A 25,114-nucleotide genomic window follows, 5' to 3' on the forward strand; every position below is an offset into this window, starting at 1 on the left:
CTGAAACCATGCTGGAACCCACCTCCTTCCGTCCAGTGAGAGGAGGCAGAACAAGCCATGGCAGGCGTGAGCAATCAGAAGTTGCTAATTAGACACAAAGTGTCATCATTTGCTCCTGCGAACAAGCCTGTGTCTGAGAGAGTGAAGAGAGACGCCAAATAAAAGACTGAAATAAGCCCTTACCTCATCGCCCATCCAAAGACAGGGGAGAGGGCGACATTTTTTTTTTTTTCTAAATAAAATGTAACTCGTGAATGGGAACACAGGCACGGACGTCCACACGATGCCACAACGTGGCAAAACTTGCACACAGAGGTTTATAGCAGCTTTATTCATAATCACCAAAACGTGGAAGCAGCCAAGATGTCTATCAGTAGGTGAAACGATAAATAACCTGTGGTACCTCCAGACAACGGGATATTATTCAGTGCCCAAAAGAAGTGAGCTGCCAGCCACGGTAAAGACATGGAAGAGCGGTCAGTACCTATTCCTAAGTGGAAGAAGCCGATCTGAAACGGGTACACACTGTATGATTCCAACCCTATGACACTCTGAAAAGGTACAACTACAGTAAAAAGATGAATGGTTGCCAGGGGTTGGGGGGAAAGAGGGATGAATAGGAGGATGTTTAGGGCAGTGAATCTGCTCTGTATGATCTTACAATGATGGATACATGTCTTTATACATTTGTCCAAACCCATTAAATATACAACACCAAGAGTGAACCCACGGTAAACTATGGACTTTGGGTGACAATGATGTGTCCGTGTAGGTTCACCCTTAGTAAAAATGTACCATCTGGCGAGTGACATTGATAACCGGGGAGGCTGTGCATGAGTAGGGGCAGGGGGTACATGGGAAATCTCTATATTTTCCTCTCAATTTTGCTGTGAACCTAAAACTGTCCTAAAAAATAAAGTCTATTTTTAAAAAATCATTCCTCTTCTACAAATGTCATGTCCACTTTTCTCCAAATGAGGGGACTTACTCATCTCGTTACGAGAGTATCAGGACAGTTAAACGTGGCCACGACCTGGCTCTGGGTGAATCGTCACAACTGAAGTCCTACTGAACCAGCAAGTTTCCTTTCCTTCTGCCCAGTCCGCGGTCCTCCACTTCCTGCAGGCCTTTCCTCTTCTGAGTGTACGCCCCTGACCTTGGGACCGACCACGCTATTAAAACTGCCCCTGGGTGTTTCACACCTAGCGTCACACCAGGCTCCTGCTTTGAGAGCATTTTACACTCCCTGTCAACCTCCTCACCCTATATGAAGACATAGGTTATTTGTGTTTAAAAGTATTACTTTATGACTTCAGAATCTGTGTGCTTTTAAAAACTCAGATATTCTGCAGCCTAGTTAACAGTCTTGTACCAACGTCAATTTCCTGGTTTTGCTATTTTACTACAGTCATATAAGATGTCACCATTAAAGGAAGCTGGGTGAAGGGTTCATGGGACTCTATGTACTATTTTGTAACTTCTTGTATTTCAAAATTTCAAAGTTTTTTTAAAACTCCCCAAATATTAAATCGGTGATAGCTCAGTTTGCTCAAATTCCAGAGAAAAAAAAGAAGAAAAGCATAGATGGTATAGATCCAGGCATTGAGGGAGAAGGGAACTGACGGAAAGGTAGCCAAGAACTCTGTAGTGATTTGCACGTGTTCCTAACACCTTTGCTTCTTGCAAATGACACAAATATACAAACAGGATTTGCACAAATCCTGCACCTGTGGAAACATGGAATCAAGTTTAACCTGTGTTTTACTTGGGGTGGGGGGACGACTCGATTTCTGGGCTTTGCACAGATCGTCGGGAGAATATCGGTGGGTTTGTAGTCTTTGTTGTCACCAACTTGCAGGCACAACACAAAATAAAGAGAAGACACATGCAGACTTCAGCTGAGGACTCCAGACGGCTATGCTGAGCCTGTCTTTCCCGGAGGGAAGGGGAGCCACAGAGATGAGCAGCCCACTGTCCATCTTCTGGCACATTTAATAGATGCTCACAAGCAGTAGCTGCGTGTCAGACACTACACAGAACAGGCTGCACCGGAACCACAGCAATCTCGGGTCCAGCCAGGAAGAGCAGGTGATCGAACAGCTGTCATCAAAGTGTTCCGGGCTCCATCTCACTCCGAGTATGACAAAGAGAGATCTCCCACGCCCAAGAGCTTGCAATTGAAGACCAGAGGGGGAAATGTACACGAATTAGAATACAAGTAGGGAACTAAGAGAGAGGTGTTGGGTAAGATTATGCCCAATGCAGGCTCAGGGTAAAGTCCAGGTTGAGAGAATAAGGAAAGTTTGCGTGTAATTGGGGCAGATCCGCGGGGAATTTCATATCCATTTCATTGTCCTTCAGCGTTTCTCTGCTAAGCCCAAGAGCAAACATGGAACTAAAAGTCAGTATCTCTCATTTCTTCCCACATTAAACAAGTATTCACCGAAAGCAACTGTCCAGGGGTCTCCAGAGTCAAGTGAGATGTGGTCCTTGTCAGAATTATGAATTCATTTTTGGATTTCACAGTGTCCCTAACACACAAACACACACAGACACACACGCGCGTGTGCGCCCCTACCTTTTTCCCTTGGAGTTAATGAAACTGAGGCTAAGAAATATTACATTACTTCCCTGTGATCACACAGCTAATAAGCAAAGGAATAAAAAACAAGACCTCCGGCTAGGCTGGTACTCTTTCAAGTGTCACGCAATTAAATTACTTTCCAACTAGAACATTCAGTCTTCTTCTCAATAACAAAGTCAACAATAATACTTTGGATCCGAGTGGTTTCTATGACAATGTCTAAATTACTTAGTATTTGGATATAATGAGGAAATAAGAATCGTCTTAAGAAACGATTATGAAGATTAATAACTAAAAACTTTCAAATGAACCTACAATGTAAAGTGCTACTTAGGATATGAAGACAGAGAGACAGCCTCCCAAAGAGTCCCAGCCCTCACACTGGGACAGCCTCCCCTACTGATGCCGAAAAAGCTCATGGTCGACACCACGGCTGAGCCAATTTAAAAAGAAATTACTATTTTATGAAATAAAACTGAGTCAGCTTTAAAAATTTTTTTTAAAGAGGTAGAGGAGGCCTTGGGCTTTCTGTGTACTTCTCAAAGGTTTTAAGATGTCCTAATTGGGCTTCCCTGGTGGCGCAGTGGTTGAGAGTCCGCCTGCCGATGCAGGGGACATGGGTTAGTGCCCCGGTCCGGGAAGATCCCACATGCCGCGGAGTGGCTGGGCCCGTGAGCCATGGCTGCTGAGCCTGCGCGTCCGGAGCCTGTGCTCCGCAACGGGAGAGGCCACAACAGTGAGAGGCCCGCGTACCACAAAAAAAAAAAAAAAAAAGATGTCCTAATTGATTAGCAAAGGGAAAGAAGAAAAGAAAGATCTTATTTCCCGGACACTATTCAAATTCTTCGATAAGCTTCAAATTTCTATTGCTGATAATACATCTTTACGGCCAGGCTGTCAACAGCACGACATCACCGTAGCTGCAGCGCAGCACCGGCGCGTAGGAGCGGCAACCTTGGCTTAAGATTTTCCAGTTGTGCGAAGAAACAGGAGAAGCTACCAGCAGCACTAGATACTAGTTGGCCTCACACAGCCCAGATGCTGTCCCTTCAACACGTGCTGTAACAAGCTGGCGAGATGGTCCACGTTCCATTTTGTATCCTGCATCTTCAGTCGCCCTTCCAGGTATCTGGAGTACGAGGCGTCCAAGTGGAGACACAACACGGACAGAGGTGCTGGGGTGGGATCTGGATTCAGGGAAGAGCTGGGTGGGTGGCACAGAGAGGACTGGAGAGTGAGGAGGGGGAGGGGCAGTCAGGGGGCACCTTGTGGACCCTCAGGACGACTGACTCCTGTTCTGAGAAAGAGGAAGTCCCCCAAAGGGCACTGAGAAGGGTGAGCAAGAGGACGGGAGGGACCTTCCTCGCTTTCACAGCTGTTTCCATCCCGAGGGGCCTAGAACAGAGCTGGGCTGGTGGCATGTATCCGTCAACACTGCTTGACAGAATGCATGTTTGGTTAAAGACTGGCCTCTGGGGACTTTCCCTGGTGGTCCAGTGGTTAAGACTCCGCGCTCGCAATGCAGGGGGCACGGGTTCGATCCCTGGTTGGGGAACTAAGATCCTACATGCCACAGTGGCAAAAAAAAAAAAAAAGACTGGCGTCTGGTTACGGTGCTAAGAACAGGTTATAATAAGCAGGTAATGGTCTTGGGATCCTGAAATAACCGTTAGCTCCAGGATCTCCACTCTGGGTTTGTAAGGAAGATGGGGTCAAGGGGAGCTCAAGAGACAGGCCCCTGTGTGGAGACAGTATCTCTTCCACTCCTCCCCCAGAGAGCATTTATTCTATAAAACTAGAAGAGGAGTCTAGGCCAGAAACCTTTATTCTGGAAAACTCCTCTGCAAGGCTTTAAAACAAGAGGCGGGGGTGGGGTAGAAAAAGATCAGGGTGCTGGAACCCATAACTGGATGTTGGGATCCGTAACCACACTCTACGTTGTGGTAAAGGGCCCTCAGATCCTGAAAAAGTTGCCCTGTGCAGTGAGGATAAATTAATGGGTACTTTGCTGAGAAACTATGTATCCGTTTCTGATACATAGCTCTGGGAGCAGCCCTGACAGGAACCCACATGCTCTTTTCTCTGCCCCACCAGGCACAGAATCCCTCTGACTCCCGCTTACCTGCCCTCACAGCCCACTGGCGAGCAGACCTGAATGTTCTATTCTGACCAGCAGCCATGATCCTCCTAGAAACGTACCAAGTGGGCAATCTAGTTTAACTACCATTCTCTCACCACTTTGGTTTGTGACTTGGTCTCCCTAGGCTTGACCATCTCTGGCTGCACTGCTAAAACCCAGCTTCTAAAGAAGAAAATCTGAGGACTAGACACTGGGGCACAGGTACCCCACACAGACAAGGCTGGCCACCCGTTCCTCTCTGACACCAACCTGGTTTGTTTTCATTGTGAGCAAGGATATATGCCCTAGAACACTTGTGGCTTTGTTTCTTGTCAGAAAAGTTTCCCAGTGACAATATTTTATAGACACAAACACAAAACAGAGATCGAAGAAACAATCCAGAAGTGAAGAAAGACCCAGATAAACTGATGTAGCAGCTCTGGGTAAACTCACTGTGGAGCAGGGAAAACCATGGCAGCTACTAAGCCACTCCGGACGTCCCCTGTCCGAGAGTCTTCTAGGACCTGCACGACCCTCTCTCCCGAATCACAGATGGAAAAGAAACAGGCAAAAACCCACCTCTGCCATGAGAAAAGGGCTGCATGACTTTCAGTAGGTGAAAGATCTTCAGAGTACATCACTAGATAAACTGAGGATAAGTTGGACAACTCTGGAGTTATTCTTTTTGATAGTTCTTGCTGTTTCCTTATCAGTAAGAAAGCTATCACTCAGCCATTAGTCACGGTGGATAAAGAGGCCAGACAGATGCCAGGGAGAGTGTGCAAACAGCTGGACAGTGATTACATCCACTAAAGACTCAAACAAGCCAGCAGCTCTTCACTGCCCCAAGGCAAGCTCACAACACGACTGCCTGTCAAATACCTGTTACCAGCTTTAGGAGGGCCAGTGCTGCCCTGACACAGAAGGCTGGACTTTGAATCAGCACCCAGACACTTAGCTCCCTGGGGACAGTGGACACATACTACCTGGCCCTCCTCTGCCACCCATCCCCCAGTGCCAGTAACTCCTTTATGTAAAAAGGCAGTGGGCGTAGCAGCATTTTTCGCAAGAACCAAAAGCCCAAGTGTCCATCAAGAGATGAATGGAAAGACAAAATGTGGTCCATGCATACAGTGGAATATTATTCGGTCGTGAAAAGGAAGGAGAGGGACTTCCATGGTGGCGCAGTGGTTAAGAATCTGCCTGCCAATGCAGGGGACACAGGTTCGAGCCCTGGTGTAGGAAGATCCCACATGCCGCAGAGCAGCTAAGCCCGTGCGCCACAACTACTGAGCTGCGCTCTAGAGCCCGTGAGCCACAACTACTGAAATCCGTGCGCCTAGAGCCTGTGCTCCGCAACAAGAGAAGCCACCACAATAAGAAGCCCGCGCACCACAACGAAGAGTAGCCCCCGCTCGCCGTAACTAGAGAAAGCCTGCACGCAGCAACGAAGATCCAATGCAGCCAAAAATAAATAAATAAAATTTTTAAAAATTTAAAAAGAAAAGGAAGGAGGTATTGAAACACACTGCAACATGGATAAACCTTGAAGACATTATGGGTGTGGACTGAGTTGTGTTCCCCTAGAACTCATATGCTGAAGCCCTAACCCCTAGTACCTCAGAATGTGACTGTATTTGGACATACAGTTTTTAAAGAAGTAATTAAATTAAATGAGGCCATTAGCATGGACCCTCATCCAATCTGACTAGTGTCTCTATAAGAAGAGGAATTTGGAAATTCCCTGGGGTCCAGTGGTTAGGACTCCATGCTCTCACTGACGAGGGCCCAGGTTCAATCCCAGGTCAGGGAACTAAAATCCCACAAGCCGTGTGGCATGGCCAAAAAAAAAAAAAAGAAGAGGAATTTGGACATACCAGGTGTGTATGCCCACAGAGGAAAGGTCCTGTGAGGACACAGCAAAAAGCCAGGCATCTGCAAGCCAAGGAGAGAGAAACCCAACCTCATCTTGGACTTCCAGCCTCCAGAACCATGAGAAAATAAGTGTCTGTTGTGTAAGCCACCCAGTCTGTGGTATTTGTCATGGCAGCCGGAGCAAACTAATACAATTATGCAAGGCAAAAGAAACCAGACACAAAAGGTTCTGTACTGTGTGATTCCATCAATGGGAAATATCCGGAATAGGTAAATCTATACAGACAGAAGGCAGATTAGTGCTTGCCAGGGGCCGCTGAGAACAGGGGGGGCTGCTCCCTGGGGGTGGGGCTTCCTTTCCAAGTGATGAACACGTTTTGGAATTGGAGAGAGGCAAGGGTTGCACAGCGCTGTGACTGTACTAAATACCACTGAATTGTGTGCTTTAAAATGGTTCATTTTATGTTATGTGAATTTCACCTCAATTAAAAAAAAAAGACAGCGGATGAGGGAAGACAGAGAGCGATCTGAAACATGAAGATATTAAACCTGTTCAAGTTAGGACAGGGTGGTTAACAAGACAGAGGGGAAGAGGATGCTAGAAAGACCAGGAAAAAACAAATTCGAGAGACCAGAGAAAAACAGAAAAGACACGGTCAGCCCAGACCTCTGCATCCACAGCCCGGTCTGCACCTGCCGACTGGCAGCCTTCCCCCACTTTGCTCCTTAACCCAGGCCCCTCGTTATCAACAACACAAGGTGTGGGGAAGGAGGAGAGGGGAGGAGACCAAACAAAATCATTTCACATCATGTTCATTTCACATCAGGCGGGTGTGACCTGCTGTACAAGAGTGGCTTTGCTCAACAATGCATTGGGGACAATGCCCACCATATACAATGGGGTTTTCCTAAGAAGAGTGCACAGCAGAGCCCTGGCACACAGTGGGATCATGATTTTGTAGCCAAGAGCTCTGTGCAAAGCGAGCCTTCAGCTTTCTCCAGAACCTGCACCTCTCCCTGAACTCTCAGCCATCTAAGCTAGAAAACAGGTTCCCCAATTCCTTCCCCCACTCCACCCTGCTCAGTGAAATCCATCACATAGCTGGGAGGTTCCATTACTTCCTGTAATAGTCAGGGTTCTCCTGAGAAATATGTATGTATGTACAAAAGGAAACTCATTATATGGTTTTGGAGGCTAAGAGGTCCCACTATCTGCCGTCTGCAGGCTGGAGACCCAGGAAATCAGGTGGGATTCACTCAGAATCTGAAGGCCTGATAACCAGGAGCTCCGAGGTCCGATGTCCAAGGACAGAAGAGGATGGACACCCCAACTCATGCCGAGAGAGCGAGTTTGCCCTTCCTCCATGCTTCTGTTCCATCCAGGCCCTCACCGGACAGGATGGTGCACACCGCTTTGGGGAGGACCATATGCTTTACTCAGTCCACTGAATCAGAGGCAGTCTCTCCAGAAACATCCACGCACACACACCCAGAAATCATGTTTTACCAGCTACCTGGGCACCCCTTGGCCCAGTCAGGTTGACACATAAAATTAGCCATCACTCACCCCAGTAGCCACTCTTCCCATCATCCTTAGCAGCAGAACCCCAGTGTTTAGCTAAACAATCTCCCGGCTAAAGGATGATTTTAGCCGGGAGGCGAAGGTGGAGCCAGGAGAGAGGGTCAGGCTCCCAGCCGCTCCACCGCCCGCACCTGGCGCCTTCTTCTGCTGCTGGAAAAGCTTACCTCCCCGCCCTCCACACCCTGCATGCTCCCTAGGCTATTTCCACACCGCATCTAGAAACCCCAGTCTAGAACTCTGACGGCCCTCCCGCAAAGCCTCAGCTTGAACCTGTGGCTTCAGCCTAGTCATTCTATTATTAGATGGGTTGCTGGCCAGACAGACAAATGTCCCTTCCTGCAACTTTCCTCAGTTCTCTCTCTGCCACCTGCCCCCTCCTCCAGGGCAGATGCCCACCCTCCAACCTGTGTGAGCAGCTGTCGTGTCCCCATGAGACAGGCACTCTTCAGGCTCAGAAGCCCACTCCTAGGCTTTAAAGCAGCATGAACACAGCCTTCCACGGCACACAGCAGAGCAAGAGTGGACTGGCCCCATGATGTGAAAGGAATCAGGTTCTAGGGAGGAGTGAATGCTGACTGACACCATAACACTTACTGCTAATACCACAGCCAGGCTCTTGAAATGACTGGCAAAAAGCAATTCTAGGGAACCTATGGATAACCCAGGTTTGGATCCTCAACTATGCAAACCAGCCCTGTCTGGTCTCCAAAGCTTATTCAGCGGGAGTGGGGGGCACGGAAGAGACTGCAGGGTGGGGCGGGGTGTGGGCTAGGGCTGGGAGCCTGGACCCCGCCCTGACCCTGTCTGTACCAGGTCACGGGATTGCCCTCTCTGGACCCAAGTTCCCTCCTCTGCCCATGAGCCCTCTAGATGGTCTGGAAGCATCTCCTCCACTTCTCCAAGGATTCTAATTGCTCTCAATGAAATGCAAATAGAAACTGGGTTGCAATTACTAGACTATAAGCACTTAAAACACAGACAGCTGTTCATCTGTGTATCACCAGAGCCTGCCATCATGTCAGGCACATGGGACATCTTCAGTATGTTGGATGAAGGAAAAATGTATTTGCAGTGATGCTATATGGCTCACATCATGGGCTGGAAGTAGCCTCCGTAACCACTCAGGGAACCCAGGGCTCAGAGAGGGACAGAGAGCCACTCGCCCTGGTGAGCAGCTGGCTCATCTGGAAAATCAGGATAATCACTGCCTGTGCACCTTGCGAGGTGGGGAAGGGGGTCAAATCAGGTACCACTAAAAGTGCTCATGCAAACACTCCAGTACTCAACACATACATGAAGATTAGCATTTTCTGAATCATCCAGGCCCACCCCGAGGCGGTGGCAGAGGCGTGTTAGCAGACTTCTTCTCCTCGAGGCTCCACGACCTGGTCTCCAGCCCTTGGTTTCCTCAACACACACAAACACACACACATGACCTGGTCTCCAGCCCTTGGTTTCCTCAACACACACACACACACACACACACACACACACACAACCCGGTCTCCAGCCCTTGGTTTCCTCAACACACACACACACACACACACACACACACACACACACAAACACACACACACAAACACACACACATGACCTGGTCTCCAGCCCTTGGTTTCCTCAACACACACACACACACACACACACACACGACCTGGTCTCCAGCCCTTGGTTTCCTCAACACACACACACACATACACACACACACACACACACACACACACACACACACACACACACACATGACCTGGTCTCCAGCCCTTGATTTCCTCAACACACACACACACACACACACACACACACACACACGCACACGGAGAAGAGCCGAAGTCAAAACAACCGAGGTTCCCGACCCAGGACCCTGGTGAGGACAGAACTGACAGGCAGCCACCTTCTGCTGTGTGGTGAGCGCCCAGGGCGACGCACCAGGAGCCGAGGTTGAGAAAGTGGGGAGCAGGCTGTGTCGCAAGCCTGCTTACGCCCCATGGCGCGTGCAGCTCTGCAGTTGCCGAATCAGAGCTGACATCTTTCCCCTCTCTGTTCCCCCTTGGACTTCTGCCTTCTCCCGGTGGAAAACATTCTAAAAATAGAGCCAAATCAAGCCAAAAAAAAGTTTAAATGCAGGTTTTATGAAACAGCACTGAGTAGATGTTGGAAAGCCTACAGCAGCTGGGCCGTGCTTATGCCTAACGTTCAAGTTAGAGGGGCGGGGGGTCTGTAATCGCCGTGCTAAGACCACGCTGAGCGTGTGTCCGGTTCTGGGAGACGCCTTTTAAGGGAACGGTAACGAACTCAGACACGTCCAGAGGAAGGCAATCAGAAGGCCCCAGCCATCTGGAAGCCACTCTGTGAGGAACAGCTAAAGAACTAGATGTGAGATAAAGAACAAGATGATGAGATAAAATGATAAACAGGTACCAATACAGGGGAGCTGACTTGCATTGTGTTGCTCCCGGGAGCGGAAGCCCGATTGCGGGCTGGAGGCTACGGGGGACCATGATGGGACAGAACGATGACACAGCGCCTGCCCCATTGTGAGCCCCCGGCCCAGCTCATCAACTTGGTGACTTGGGGCAGGGCACTTCTGTACACCTGAAGTGTGGAACGACCTCATGATCTCAGGGGTCCTTTTCCGTTGTAAAGTCTTTAAGTCTAGAGCCACGATACTAAGTGAATCGTGAACCACGATACTAAGCTGCTGACCCAGCATTTAATCACACATCTGCTCAGCCTGGGTAGCCAAGGGGCCAGGAGCCACAGACTGGGTGGAAAATTACTCTGACAAGCCCCTTGGAATACAATAGCCCCCCGGTGATCCCGGCTGACGACTCATTCTTTCTAGTCACCCGTTGGGGCAACTGAGACCATTACGGCCCCTCTGAACCAATCAGAGACGCCAGCTCGAAACCCCAGACGAGAACGGAGTTAGACACCTAGACCAGCGTTTCCCATCTAGTGATGATTGAAATCTCAGGGAATGACAAACGTGTGGGACCCCAAGAGGATGTTCACCCCCCGTGTAGAAATTAGTTCTGTTTCAACTTTCTCATGTTTGAATCAACAAACACAATCTTTAAATATTTTTCCTACGGCAGCCTTAGAGGTATGCCCCTCCGGTCTCCCTTTAAGAAAGAACTTGCTCATCAGCTATGAGGGGTGCAGTTAAATGAGTCTCCAGCCACAGCACTTCAGAATCCGTGGTGGCCTCGGAGCCCAGGCCACGTCCCTCCCGGCAGCTCCCAGGTAAGGACTGAGCCCAGCAGGGCACCAGGGCCTGGCTGTTTCTGCCCACAACGGGCAAGCTCTGCACTGAGGCTCCCCACCGGGGCTGGCAGAGACTTCTCAGAGATGCCCTCCACCTTTTCCCGCAACCCCCCCAGCTCGCCGTTCACAGGTATCAGGCCTGCAACCCTCTCCCTTTATTTTTCTCAAGCACTACCCCCAATAAATCTCTTGCACTTCTGACTCCTGTCTGCTTCCCCGAGGACCCAACCAACACACATGCCCAAAATAAAACAGCTTGAGAGCATCCGAGCGTGTACGGTGTTCACGGAAGTTAGGGCGCAAGATGAGTGTGCTCTTGAGGCTTGGCTGGCTTATTGCTCAGATGAACTATCGGCAGCCGCTCTGAGGGCTTTGGCCACGGTACAGCTTTAGACGAACTTAGTCTCAGTTATTTGGTATTTGATGTATACCCTGTAGGGATGACTGTGTAAAGATGGGAACCACAAGAATCATTGACGTTGACATGCGACTTCATGAGAAAATGATAAGGAGATGTCAAAAAAGACACAAAGGCCTACTTTAAGGCATTCCACGGGTCAAATCTGGTACAAGTTGGGCAACAAAATGAATAATAGTAATAGATTATAACCCTGAGTAAAATGAGAATCCCCAAATCCATTCATCTGTAAATAAAACGAATGAATGAATGGGTGCAGGAGATGAAAGAGCATCTCTTTACACAGAACACCAACAAATAAGCGTAAAAGCAATGATGAATTTGTAAGGCACTACTTGGTAATAATTATTTCAGATAAGAGTCATCGAGTGGCTGAAAGTTTGACAAGAAATGGGATAGTTGCAGCATCTCAGAGTATCTCCCCACAAGACACTTATTAATTACAGAGGAGGAATAGAAACCTCACAGTAGAGGAAGCTGGCAGACGCCATCCTACACAAGGGATCAAAGTGAACATGGGCAGGAATAAGACTAAGACCTACCACACAAAGACCTACCCGAGGACACGGCACTCCTCCCCGGGTGTTCCTGCCAAAAATGTAGAGGCTGTATCTAATCATAAAGAAGACACAAACAAACCCAGATAGGGGGATATTCTAAGAAAGAAATGGCCTGGATCCTGAGGAGTTACTTGCACACCCATGTTCAAAACAGCATTATTCACGGTAGCCAAGAGGTGGAAACAACCCAAATGTCCATCCACAGATGAATGGATACACAGAATATGGTCTATCCGCAGTGGAATATTATTCAGCCTGTAAAAAGGAAGGAAATTCTGACGTCTGCTACAACATGCATGAACTGTGGGGACATTATGTTGAGTGAAATAAACCAGTCATAAAAGAACAAATACTGTATGATTCCACTTACATGGCACACCTAGGGTGGGTAGGGTGGATGGATGGATGTACAGATGGGTGGATGGATGGAGAGAGAGACAGACAGGCAGAGGAGTGAGGGAAAGAGAGAGAAAAAGGGAGAAGCAGAAATCAAATAGGGTAAATGTTAACATTTGCAAAATCTGGATAAAGGCTATCTTGGAAGGCTTTGTGCTATTTTTGCAACTTTCCTGTAAGTCTGAAATTATTTCAAAACAAAAAACAAAACTCAAAAAAAATTTTAAGTTCATGAAGCACCTAAAATGGTAGTAAAAAAATTTTAAGTTCATGGAGCACCTAAAATGGTAGTAATTCTGCACATTCACTTCAAGAGGCTCTTCCTCAGGGTTGGAATTTGCACGCATCTGATCAAATCACGGCATCTCTCATATTTCAAAACCTAATGTTGAAAGATAATGTATAATGGCAATTACATTTAATTTAACTTTTCACTTGTTGGCAACAAAAGACCTGCCACATGGGAATTCCCTGGCGGTCCAGTGGTTAGGACTCCAAGCTTTCACTGCCAAGGGCCTGGGTTTGATCCCTGCTCAGGGAACTAAGATCCCACAAGCCACGTGGCTTGGCCAAAAAAAAAAAAAAAGAAAAGAAAAGTCCTGCCACACAGGAAACAGGTAATTTGTAGAGAAGCAGCCTAGAATAGTTGCCTAACATTTCTCTCCTCATTTACTATATTTTAAATGGTGTAACATAAGCCATGTCATATGTATTACACTATATTAAACAGTGTAACATACGCTATGTTGTACATATTACACTATTTAAATATTATAAAGTTATGTAGAGCAAAATATACTGGCATAAAGGATGCTTGGCTTTTTACTTTTCAAACACTCTGCAGGGGACTTCCCTGGTGTGCAGTGGTTAAGACTCTGTGCTCCCAATGCAGGGGGCCCAGGTTTGGTCCCCGGTCAGGGAACAAGATCCCACATGCATGCCGCAACTAAGAGTTTGCATGCCACAACTAAGGAGCCTGCCTGCCACAACTAAGACCTGGTGCAACCAAATAAGTAAGTAAATATTTAAAAAAATCAAAAACAAAAACACTCTGCAGAAGTCTTGGAACTCCTCCCCGTCACCTCACTGGCCAGAACGTGGTTTCCACACTGGCCGCAAAGTCAGGAGGGAAGCTCAGTCTTTTATCTGGACCAAATGCCCAGGATTCTGCTGCTCAGAAAGGGGGGCCCGTGGATGTTGGGGGAATGCTTGCAGTCTCTGCCATGGCATCCTTTACGGATAACACAGTTGTTCAACAAACCCCTCTCAGGAGACATAGTCTTTTATTACAAAAAGAGTGGGGAAAGCTATTAAGCTTTGCACTCAGACAAGACCAATGAGGTTTATATGTCCCGTCTCCAACCCGAACGGGTACAGTCGTGCAATGCCTTTTTTTTTTTATTTTTGGCCTCGCTGAGTGGCTTGCGGGATCTTAGTTCCGGGACCAGCGATGGAACCCACGCCCTCAGCAGTGAAAGTGCCGAATCTTGACCACTGGATCACCAGGGAAGTCCCTACAATGCCATTCTTGAACTCACCTGTCGAAAATTCATGTTTCCCTTCCATAACCAAAGTAAATCAAATAGCATGTGTTAGCTGTAAAATACCGAAAGCTGAAGATCTGTTTCAGTGGATGTGGAGACGTGGCCCACTGCCCGCCCTGCAGCCCCTCCGTTTCTCTCCGGCTGCCTGCACCTCGCTTGGGCAGATGGGGGAGGCGGAAATCCCCAATTTCAGGGTAAGCTGCCTCCCGTCCCATCCGCAAGCCACTCCCCCTGGCAGGTCTGGCTGTGACCATCTGACCCGTTCTCGATGGAAAACAATAAAGAACATCCTTTAGGTTTAAGCTACTGATGGTCAGGAATTCTGTGAGTTCTAGCCAAAAGCATTCCTAACTGGTAGATGTATCATGAGCACCATCAAAATTCTAATACAGACTTCATACACAATTATTATGTTAATAATATAATCGAGAACAAAAGAGTTTCACTTAAAGTCATTTCTCTTTTTATATACCACCAAAAACACCACCAGAACAAAAAAAAAACTTTTGATTTTGGCCTCTTTGCATCCCTGAAAGCAAGGGAAGACCCCAACAGCTTCACTGGAGCCACCCCAGAAAACTTGGACAGGGCTCCTGCTCTTGCGGGAGAATCAGCAAGACCTTACATCACTGTGGAAAGGGTTCCGGGGTTTTTGTAATAAAGGAGGAAGGAACTATTGATCTAGTATAACTGGGTGAGGCCTGAGCCCCACAGAGTGACTTGCCTCAGCTCCCAGACTGAGCACTTGTCCAGCCACACCAGAGGGAAGATGGACGGGACCAGAGGGACCACATTTGAGGCCCTGGCCTTCCTCCACCGCCCTCCTCGCCCCCTCAGTTGGCCAGTTTTTGTGGCCTGTTCTCTTCATCCTTATCAAGCTTGCTTCCAGAAAAGAATCTGCACCCCATCCCCATTAGATTATCAATGATTGCTGGGTGGCTCAAAGCATAGCCCCTCCCGTGGTCCTTGACTTAACCGGCATCCGAGCCCTTAAGCTGAAGAGACAGCACATCAGGTACAGATCCCGAGGCCCTGCACGCGGTGGGTGGGCTCAGGACTGGCCTCTCGTGGCCTACATCTGCTTCCAGGGGCTGGTCTCTTCCGGGGGGATCCCTGAGCCCCTTCATGTCTGCCTGCTGAGGGGGATTCTCTCTTTGCTTTGGTCTTTAGGAAACTGGCCCGAGCCACTCAGCGTCCTGGCCTGGGCCCCCCCAGATTGCTGCTTCTGGAGCTGGAAAGACACCCACACCCAGAAGGAGGCGGAGGCACAAGGCTGCCAGGCAGAGGTGTGCAGGGAGAACCCTACTCACTCGGAACAAGAGGGAGGCAGAGCACCGGCTCCAAGGGCGTCCTTTGGGTGCACAAATAGAGTAGAAAACACCTCCATGGACGAATAGCCAATGCAGGGGACCCAACCTGATGACCCAGCTCCACAGTGAGTGGTCAGAAACTCAGCACCAGGGAATAAGGAGGAAAAGGATAAAAGCCAGAGACACAGAAGTCACTGGACCCAGATGGTGTCACTGCCGCGGTAAGTGCGTCTTTTGGACACTGTCACGTGCCACATATGAGGTGTACTGCTGACAGCAGAATACGGCGACAAGGGAATTACACATAAAATAAAGCTGGTGGGATATAGAGAACAGACTTGTGGTTGCCAAAGGGGAAAGGGGTGGGGGAGGAACGGAATGGGAGTTTGGGGTTAGCAGATGCAAACTGTTACGTATAGAATGGCTAAACAACAAGGTCCTACTGTATAGCACATGGAACTATATTCAATATCCTGTGATAAACCATACGGAAAAGAATATGAAAAAGAATATATATATGTATAAATGAGTCACTTTGCTGTACAGCAGAAATTAACACAACATTGTAAATCAACTATACCAATACTGCAATAAATTTTTTTTAAAAAGTAATGCTGGCGGGCTTCCCTGGTGGCGCAGTGGTTGAGAGTCCATCTGCCGATGCAGGGGACACGGGTTTGTGCTCTGGTCCGGGAAGATCCCACATGCCGTGGAGCGGCTGGGCCCATGAGCCATGGCCGCTGAGCCTGCGCGTCCGGAGCCTGTGCTCCGCAACGGGAGAGGCCACAACAGTGAGAGGCCCGCGTACCGCAAAAAAAAAAAAAAAAAAATGACGCTGGGGCTTCCCTGGTGGCGCAGCGGTTCAGAGTCCACCTGCCGATGCAGGGGACGCGGGTTCGTGCCCCGGTCCGGGAGGATCCCACACGCCGCAGAGTGGCTGGGCCCGTGAGCCATGGCCGCTGAGCCTGCGCGCGTCCAGAGCCTCTGCTCCGCAACAGGGAAGAAAAAAAAAGGAATGCTGGTGGAATCTCAACTTTCTAGAATATATTAGATGTGTCTATAGATCAGAAATGATAGATCTAGGTGGTTGAATTATAGGTGATTTTCATTTTGTGAATGTATTTTAAGATATTTTATAATGACTAGAATACAATACTATAACAACTATTTGATAACCATAATAGTAATCATTATTAAAACAGCTACCATTTATCAATCACTAAATCTGGGCCAAGCTCTATGCTCAAGTTTTACATATATTTTCTCAACAATGCAATCAGGTAAGTAATGGTGTCACTAGTTTTCAGAGAAGGAAATCCAGGTTGAGAGGTAGAAATCCTGCACCAGCTCACACGACAGGGATTCAAATCCAGATGTGCCTGCCGCAAAGTTAACAGTCACTGCCGTTAACCACTGCGCCCCATCGGCCTCCTGAAATGAAACCCTTTTAAAAGAAATATATATGTGTGGGTGAAACTGGTTAATGGGGGCAAGAAAACGGGAAGGATGGCGGGTCTGGGCTGGAGGTCTGCCGGTGACCCTCAGGCAGGAGGGGCCACTGGGAGCCCCCGTGTCACCCAAAGGAAGAGGCCCCTGAGGTTTAACTCCCCGGGGAGGGAGCCTGAGGTTGGCAGCCCCTTCTCACCTACTTGCTGATCCAAACAGTTTTCCTGGAGGAAGACAAAGGCTCTCATTTCTCAGTCTGACCTCCAGTGCAAGTTTGGGTTAAATAACACTTTAACAAAAACAAGGCATACAGTAAATGACTAGCATATTAGCAACTATAAATAGGGGTGTCTTCTGATTACCTTTTTTTTTTTTGACAAGGGAACTCAAGATCTCCATGCTGGAGGTTGGAGGAAAGGCACCAAAAGGAGAAGAAACTTATGGGTCTTGGCAGGTGCTACAGCCTCCAGGTAACGTGGATGGGATGAGCTCCCTGCAGAAACAGCCTGGCCCAGGATGCCTTGTAAATGGACCGTGGGTTAAAACAGCAGTCGTTTCCGTAATCCTCCCAAAGCAATGAGAGATCAAATGAGGATGTATGGAGAGAACTGGAAGGCCTCATGGGCCGATAAGAGTTGCTGAAGTGAAGCAACTTCAGCAGGAAACCCTCTGGCGCAAGACCTGGTCACCCACGCGTTTCTTCCACTGAGCCTCATGGAAAGCCAGGCCTTAGCCTCCTGGCTATTTCAATCAGGTTTGTTATGTCCTGGGTTTCAATAACTTGAGATCCCAGGCTGATAGGCTGGATAATCTAGGGGGGAAAAAACGAGTGAATATGCAAAACTGATTACTTAACCTGAACCATGATACAGATCACTGGTTTTCAGCATCAGGGACACATGAGAACCATCCAGAGAACATTTTCCAAACATCCGATGTGTAAACCCCATGCTAGACCCATTTGGTCAGAACTGCTGGGCAGGATTTGGGCTTTGCAGTTTCTTAAGAGCCTCTCAAGTGATCACTGTGTCTAGCCAAATCAAGATCCTAATTTGCACCACACCTAACCAGCCCTATGCTGAGCTTCAGGCTGGGGCCACGGGATTGGGAGAAGTTCGTGGCATCTGACTACAAATGCTTTATATATTGCTCAGGAAACAAGACATATCTGCATGGGAAGCAACTAGTAGACACAATCGCCATGGAGTTTGTTGGTGTTTTGGAGAGATCTGTGAGCCAAAAAATCTAGAATAAGTGAACCTCTCGGTGTCGGTGTTCCTGCTACACCTGCAGCCTTTTCTTGTTTTTGTTTTTATTTTTTTTTTGCGGTACGCGGGCCTCTCACTGTTGTGGCCTCTCCCGTTGCAGAGCACAGGCTCCGGACGCGCAGGCTCAGCGGCCATGGCTCACGGGCCCAGCCGCTCCGTGGCACATGGGATCTTCCCGGACTAGGACACGAACCCGTGTCCCCTGCATCGGCAGGCGGACTCTCAACCACTGCGCCACCAGGGAAGCCCTGCAGGCTTTTCTTTTCCGTGCCTTATGACCAGCCACTTACCAGCCTTGAAACTTGTTCTTGTTTGTTTTGTTTTGCTTTTGAGAATGAAGAACTGCGTTGACCTTCTCAAAGAAGGCTGGATAAATTCTTAGGATACTCAACTACTAGGTAGTTTCCAGAGAAAATTCCCTTCTACCTGCTTTGCTAGGCTAGAAAAGTCCCCCGAAAGGTCATTTACCCACGAGGTCCGTTCACCCAACGGAGACGAGGGGAATCACTGGGAGTCCCCTCCCCACCCCCTATGAGAGCAGCTGGGGTGGCAGGTAAAGACTAAGTCACCTAGGGATGGGCCTGGGTGCATGCGTGTGTGTGCGCGTGTACACGTGTGCACACAGGGCTCTGCTGCTTCAGACCCTGCAGGGCTCGGCCATGTCCACTTTTTGAGGCCAACAGGGTGGGTCCACAGGGACAGACGGACACTCCGGCTGACCCTGCCGTGGAGCAAGTGGGGTCCCTGGGGCACCGGCAATGGGGTTGCACTGTCTGGCAGAGACTCGGCCCTCTGCCCTCCTGACCCTGGCCCCAGACCCTGGACTGGATGACAAACTTCACCCACACTTGGGCATCGTCCAGCTGAGCCAGGGAGAGCCTAGGGCCAACTTGCCGCCTCCTCCACTGGCCCCCACGGGCCCCCGAGCCAGGCTCCACGTCCGCAGCCTGGAGGAGCAGGAGTGGGCGGAGAGCCAGCCCGTGGGAGGCATCGGGCCTGTGATCTGGGAGGCCCTGCTTCTCCCAGAGGTGGTGTCAGGATTCCAAGCCGCCCCAAGTGTGTGCCGGGCTCCCCTCCGCTACCTGCCCCTCCTCCTCCCCTCTTCTGTGTGTGATGCATAGACTCGCACTTCCCAGAGGACGGGTCAGGGGTTAGAGAGGCAGCCGCGGGGAGGAGGGGGACGAAGAGTCAGCAGAGCAGAGACACCACGGCTGGAAGCCAGGCTCCACGGCCCCAACTCTTTTGCCCTGTTTTGCTTCTTTCTGGTGAAATATATGTAACCTACAACTTACCAATTTCACCATTTCTAAGCGTTCAGTCCAGTGGCACCGAGCACATCCACGTGCGGTACAACCATCGCCCCCAGCCACCTCCAGAAATTTCCATCTTCCCAAACTGAAACTCTTACCCACTAAAGGATAAGTCCCCCTCCCCCTCCCCATCGGCCCTGGTAACCTGCATTCTACTTCCTGTCTCTGAATTCCTCAGAGAGGTGGAATCCATGTATTTGCCCTCTCGTGACTGTCCCATTTCTCTTAGCGTGATGTCCTCAGAGTTCACACGTGTCGCAGCACGTGTCACAAAGTCCTTTCTTCCACAAAGGCCGGGTATTATCCCACTGTGCGGATTAATGCATTCATCCGTCGATGGGCACTTGGCTGCCTCCCCCTTTTGGCTGTGGTGAACGTGCATGGGTGTACAAACGCCTGTTCAAGGGTCAGCCTCTATAGCATATGATTAGGATGTGCCTTAGTTTTAGGGACACATTCAACAATTTGCCATTTTCCGGAGAACAAATAAACCGAGTAGACCATCTTAAGTTTGAATTCTTAAAAGTAAGGCAGTCAGAGTACAAACTGCATACATCCCATGATCAACTTTTTGGAAAAAAGTAGGAAATTCCCAGAAGTGATAACAACAGCTACCTCTATGTTAGGGAAACACGGGTGATGCCTTTCTTTCGTTGTACTTTCCTGCCCTTTCTACAGTAAGCCTGTATTATCATTATCCTTAGGGGAAAAAAAATAGTACTATGTTTTTCCCTCGGTCTGAATGCCTTTGGACAGCCTGTTGCCCTGGAGACCACACTGACTTACATATACATCATTCACTCACTCATTCATTCATTCGTTCATTCAAAACAGCGCTAATTCCAGACATTTCTAAAAGCTGGTGACTTTGAATGGCTGAGTGCTGAGAGTCCAATCATTCCCATGCAGTCGTACCTGTCACTTAGATTGATCTCACTCTACGCCTGTTAGAGGGCACTCCCCATCTGGAGCTAGTCACGTGCCTCATTGTCACTCAGGGGGCTCAGAGGTCATCTCACAACTCGCCAAACTGGCAGGAGCACTGGGTTCCAGCGCCAGCACCGCTGTCTGCCTTGACTGAGTCTGGCTCCCATGCACACCTCTGTTCGTGCCTCCCGTACCTACCCGCTCAGACAACAGGATTCCTGTCCACCTCGGGCTCCTGGGGCGCCAGCTTCCTCACCATTCAAAAACCCAGCCTCCGACAGGTAGAACTCAGGGGGATGGGTTCCTTCTCTTCCCCTACCTTCTGCCCGTTGCCTTCCTGGGCCTCCACACCATCCTCTGAGGGCCCGAACTGATGGTGACACCCCAGAGCAGAGGAAGGAGGGACAGGAAAATTCCTCCAGCTGGGGGTCTCCTCCCCATGCCCCAATCTTTCTGCTTGTAGATGTGGCCTTTCGGCACCAAAGGGAACAAACTGTTAGCTGATAAATGATCAGAAAGCTCCCAGCACAGAGTAAGGGACTTGGAGAGAGAGCTCAAGAGCAGCATAGGGTCCTACAAGTTCAAGCTTTTGCCTGCTTCACCTTCATCTCTTGCTCTTCCCTGGTGGGAACCAGACTGCCTGGGTTCAAATTCACCACTTACCAGCTGTGTGACCTTGGACCAAGAACTTAACCTCTCTGTGCCCCAGTTTCTTCACTGGTAAAACAGGGTAGAAAATAGAGCCCAGGAAGTATTAGCTATTTTTATTGCTAGCCAATAAATTCATCACAGCTCCCTTTTATTGAATGTGCCAGGCATCGTGTTAAGTACTTAAAAGAGATTATCTCTCATCTTTAGAACTACCCAACCGGGTAGGAACTATTGCTATTCTGGAGATAAGGATGCAATCTCAGAGAGATTAAATAACTTGTCCCAGGACCTGGAGTGGTGGAGAAGCCTTCCACAGCGGTCACCAGAGTAGGGAGGAGGAGACTGGGACTAGAGACCATTTCCCAAGGCAGTTTGTTTCAAAAGTGGGGCTTCCCTGGTGGCGCAGTGGTTGAGAGTCCGCCTGCCGATGCAGGGGACACGGGTTCGTGCCCCGGTCCGGGAGGATCCCACATGCTGCGGAGCGGCTGGGCCCGTGAGCCATGGCCGCTGAGCCTGCGCGTCCAGAGCCTGTGCTCCGCAACGGGAGAGGCCACAATAGTGAGAGGCCCGCAGTACGGCAAAAAAAAAAAAAAAAGTGGTGTCAGCAGTGACCAAAGTCCTACATCAAATCCCACCAGCCCAATGTGCAGAAGCAGAAGCGCAGGGTGCCCTCTGGGCCAGAAGAGGCAAGTACGGGCCAAACACACGCAGGGGGCCTCAGACACTTCCGCGCGTGCCCTGCCCTGTGAGGCCTGGAATTGCTCCAAAAGCAATAAATCCCTTGATCCAGCAGACACATTCAAGGCAAAGATGCCCACTCCCTGCCCCCAGGAGAAGTAACACCTGACTGCATTCCAGTGCAATCGCCAAAGGCCCCTGTGTCGGGGAGGAGCTCTCTGTCCACGTGACAGGCCCCCTCCTCCCCTCCCGCACCCCCTGCCGAAGTCACTCGGTGATACCACCACCACCACCACCACCACCACCCCCGCCCCGTCACTATGATTTAGCACACACACACATCCCCCGACACTTCACACCCCTCTTCCCTGTTTTATTTCCCCCCCTGCGCACTTATCACCATTAACGCGTGTTATGTTATCCTGTTTATTGTCTCATCTCCTCCATGAGGGCAGAGATTTTTGTTTGTTTCTTTCTGCCGCTAATGAAGCCTCGGGACGAACGAAGCCCGGCCCCCAGTAGGTGTGCCGTAAACATCCGGACGAGTGGGTGGTGCTGTGCTGGGCAGCGTGCGCCCACAGAGGCCTAAGCAATGGGGCCTGAATAAACAAACGGGCTCTCTCTCTGAGTCTGGGCATCACTGGTGTTCGATGCCTCACGTTTCCCATTATTACCCAGGTGGCATCCAAGTCCGACGGGAGCTTCTCCGTACCTTGGCCCCTCCGGTGTTTGGGGTCTTCACACCAGCCCCACTTCTCACATCCACCCTCACGTGCACCCCTGCAGGTGCCCGGAGCTCTCTGCGATGCACTCCACCTCCCAGAGTTTTCCACATTCCCCAATCTCCACCCCATGCCTGCATCCAAAGCTTCCCATTAACTGGGTTTTACTGAAGTCTTTTATGTGTAGGGGAAAGAGAATCTGGTACGAGGAATTCATACAAAGATGTGAATGGCTGCATGTCAGTCACCAGGTAGCGGCTGAATTTCTGTCCACTGGGAGACAGAGCAAAGCAGTTAGCCGGAACCCTCCCGGTTCGGGCTGACTGTAGAGCTCGGAAGTGTGTCCTGTAAGAAGCCACTGCGAACCACAGCGCTGGGGTGGCTCCCTGCAGGCGCTCTTAGCGCTGCACACCGGAGTCATAGGAGGCCTCAGAGTTGCTCCCAGCCCAGGAAGCCCAGCTCAGAAAGCCCCCAAGAGCACGCATTCAGGGGGCTCCCATCTGCGTTCCCCAGCCCTGGCCAGACAGCACCTGCATCTCCCGTCCTGATTTCATCCCCGATTTCTTCCCAACCCACTCGATCTGTTTCATGTACTTAGACTTCAGGTGAGGTTTTGTTTAAAGAGATGGTTCTGCGGCCCCGAGAGATCTGCAAACCACCTAGTCCGGGCCATCAACTTCCCAGAAAAGTGGATCCAGAGGGAGGTGGCTGGCCCGAGGCACTCACAAGTTGGCGGCAGCTAGAACCCAGGTTTCCAATCCCCCAAGCCATTTTTAAAATCAACATCTCATTCTCATTTTTGTAACATACGTACAAAAATGCACCCCTCGATAAAGCTCCAGGTGAACCCGCCTGCGTAACCATCGCCCGCGCAAGAACTAGGTCACTTCCCGGAACCCCAGGAGCCCCGTGCCCTTGCCAGTCACCACCCACTTATGATAATGCATTAGTCTGTTTGGTTCAAGCGCTACGTCAGCAGAGCAGCACATTACCGTTCTCCTGGGTCTGGCTTTATGCACTCGACGCTGTGCCCATGAGACTCTTTTGTGTCGCCTCTTACAGCCGTGGTTCCTTCGTGATCACTGTTCCATTGCACAATGTACCACAATTTCTTTCTCCATGTTGCTGGAACGCTGAATGGTTTCCACCGGGGGGCTCTTGCGATCATGCCGCTGGGAACGTTCTTGCAGGTCTGGACACATAAACGATTCCTGTGGGTCTACGCCGAGGGCTGCAGCTGCTGGACCACAGTTCAGTAAATATTGCCAAAGCATGTTTCAAAATGATGATAGCAATTTTCACCTCCAGACGAGCGTTCCTGTCACTCTAGTCTCCTCAATACTTGGTCTCTTTCTTTTTAGCCATCCTGGCTGAAACAGGGACGGACAGTTGACCCTTGAACAATATGTGTTTGAACTGTGTGGGTCCACTTTTATGTGGAGTTTTTTCAATAAAGAGAGTACCTGTGTTTTCATTTTACAGACCCTTAAATTAACTAAGGGTGGGGAAACATTTGGGGCACTCAGAGATCATGATACGTGGAATCAAAAGAACAAGGGTTTGAGTCCTGATTCGCTCCAAACTGTGTCAGCTTCCTGCCCTTGGGAGAGTCACTTATCAATTCCTCTGTTTTTGAGGCAGAGATAGCAGTAGGTGGATTCTCGACTATGTGGGGGGGGGATTGGGGGGTGTCGGCACCCCTACCCCCTACATTGTTCAAGGGTCTGATGGTGGCTTTAATTTGATTTCCTAGATGACTAGGGAGATGGCGCCGCTTTTCATTGCTCCCTGACCATTTGGATCGCCTCCTCTTCTGAACACAATGAGATGTATATCTCTGTTTCCACATTAAAGCCCTTCTGGTTTGTTTGGTTTTTCTTTCTCCTTCCTCCACAGTGACTTTCATGGAGCAACGCCGTTTCCTGGGTAAGGGCTCCGGAGCCAAACTTCCTGGTCACGTTCCAGCTCCAGTGACATGGGGAGTGGCCATCACTCTGGGCTCTATCCCTCCCCATGCCCAGCGACACCCTCTGTGAAACGGGGCTGAGGATGCTAGGACCTCACTCCTTGAGCTTGAACGTGCGCACGCAAACATCCAGGACGACACCTGCACGAACTAAGTGCTCGATGCGTTGGGATTCTGACCGTGACACCTGGCAATCTGCCCCTGAAAGAGCCTGAAACTGCAGAGAAAAAGGACAGAGGGCGCAGAGCAAGACCGAGACAACGTTTCACAATCTGTCAGTAATTTTTCACAATCTGTCAGTAATTTATCACCACTTCAATAGCGGCCTCCTGCTTCTCCCTATGAAAAAGAGAGATTTCCCTCATGTGCGGGAACCCGAGAAGAGGTGATGCTGGTGTCCGAGGAGAGACGCTGGGTCTGATTCATCTCCACTGAAAAAAACCAAACAGGCCCATGCCTGAGGCTCGCCAGGACCCCAGGTCCGGGCATCACCCGCA

The 25,114-nt window shown here is 49.7% G+C and overlaps 1 protein-coding gene and 1 long non-coding RNA gene across 2 annotated transcripts in view; both read right to left on the reverse strand.

Annotated features, from left to right (window-relative positions):
- The window catches only part of PFKFB3 (6-phosphofructo-2-kinase/fructose-2,6-biphosphatase 3), an 85,461-nt gene that overhangs the window by 29,287 nt on the left and 31,060 nt on the right, over positions 1-25,114 (reverse strand). The gene's annotated exons all lie outside the window — the stretch shown is intronic.
- LOC125963072 (uncharacterized) lies at positions 306-18,414 on the reverse strand. The gene is made up of 3 exons (XR_007474839.1): positions 16,523-18,414; positions 9,597-16,303; positions 306-9,545 (listed from the first exon to the last, which is right to left on the reverse strand). It is a non-coding gene; the product is annotated as an uncharacterized LOC125963072 (long non-coding RNA).

This window comes from Orcinus orca, chromosome 2 (genome assembly GCF_937001465.1).
Source record: "Orcinus orca chromosome 2, mOrcOrc1.1, whole genome shotgun sequence".
In the NCBI taxonomy this organism is placed as follows: Eukaryota; Metazoa; Chordata; class Mammalia; order Artiodactyla; family Delphinidae; genus Orcinus; species Orcinus orca.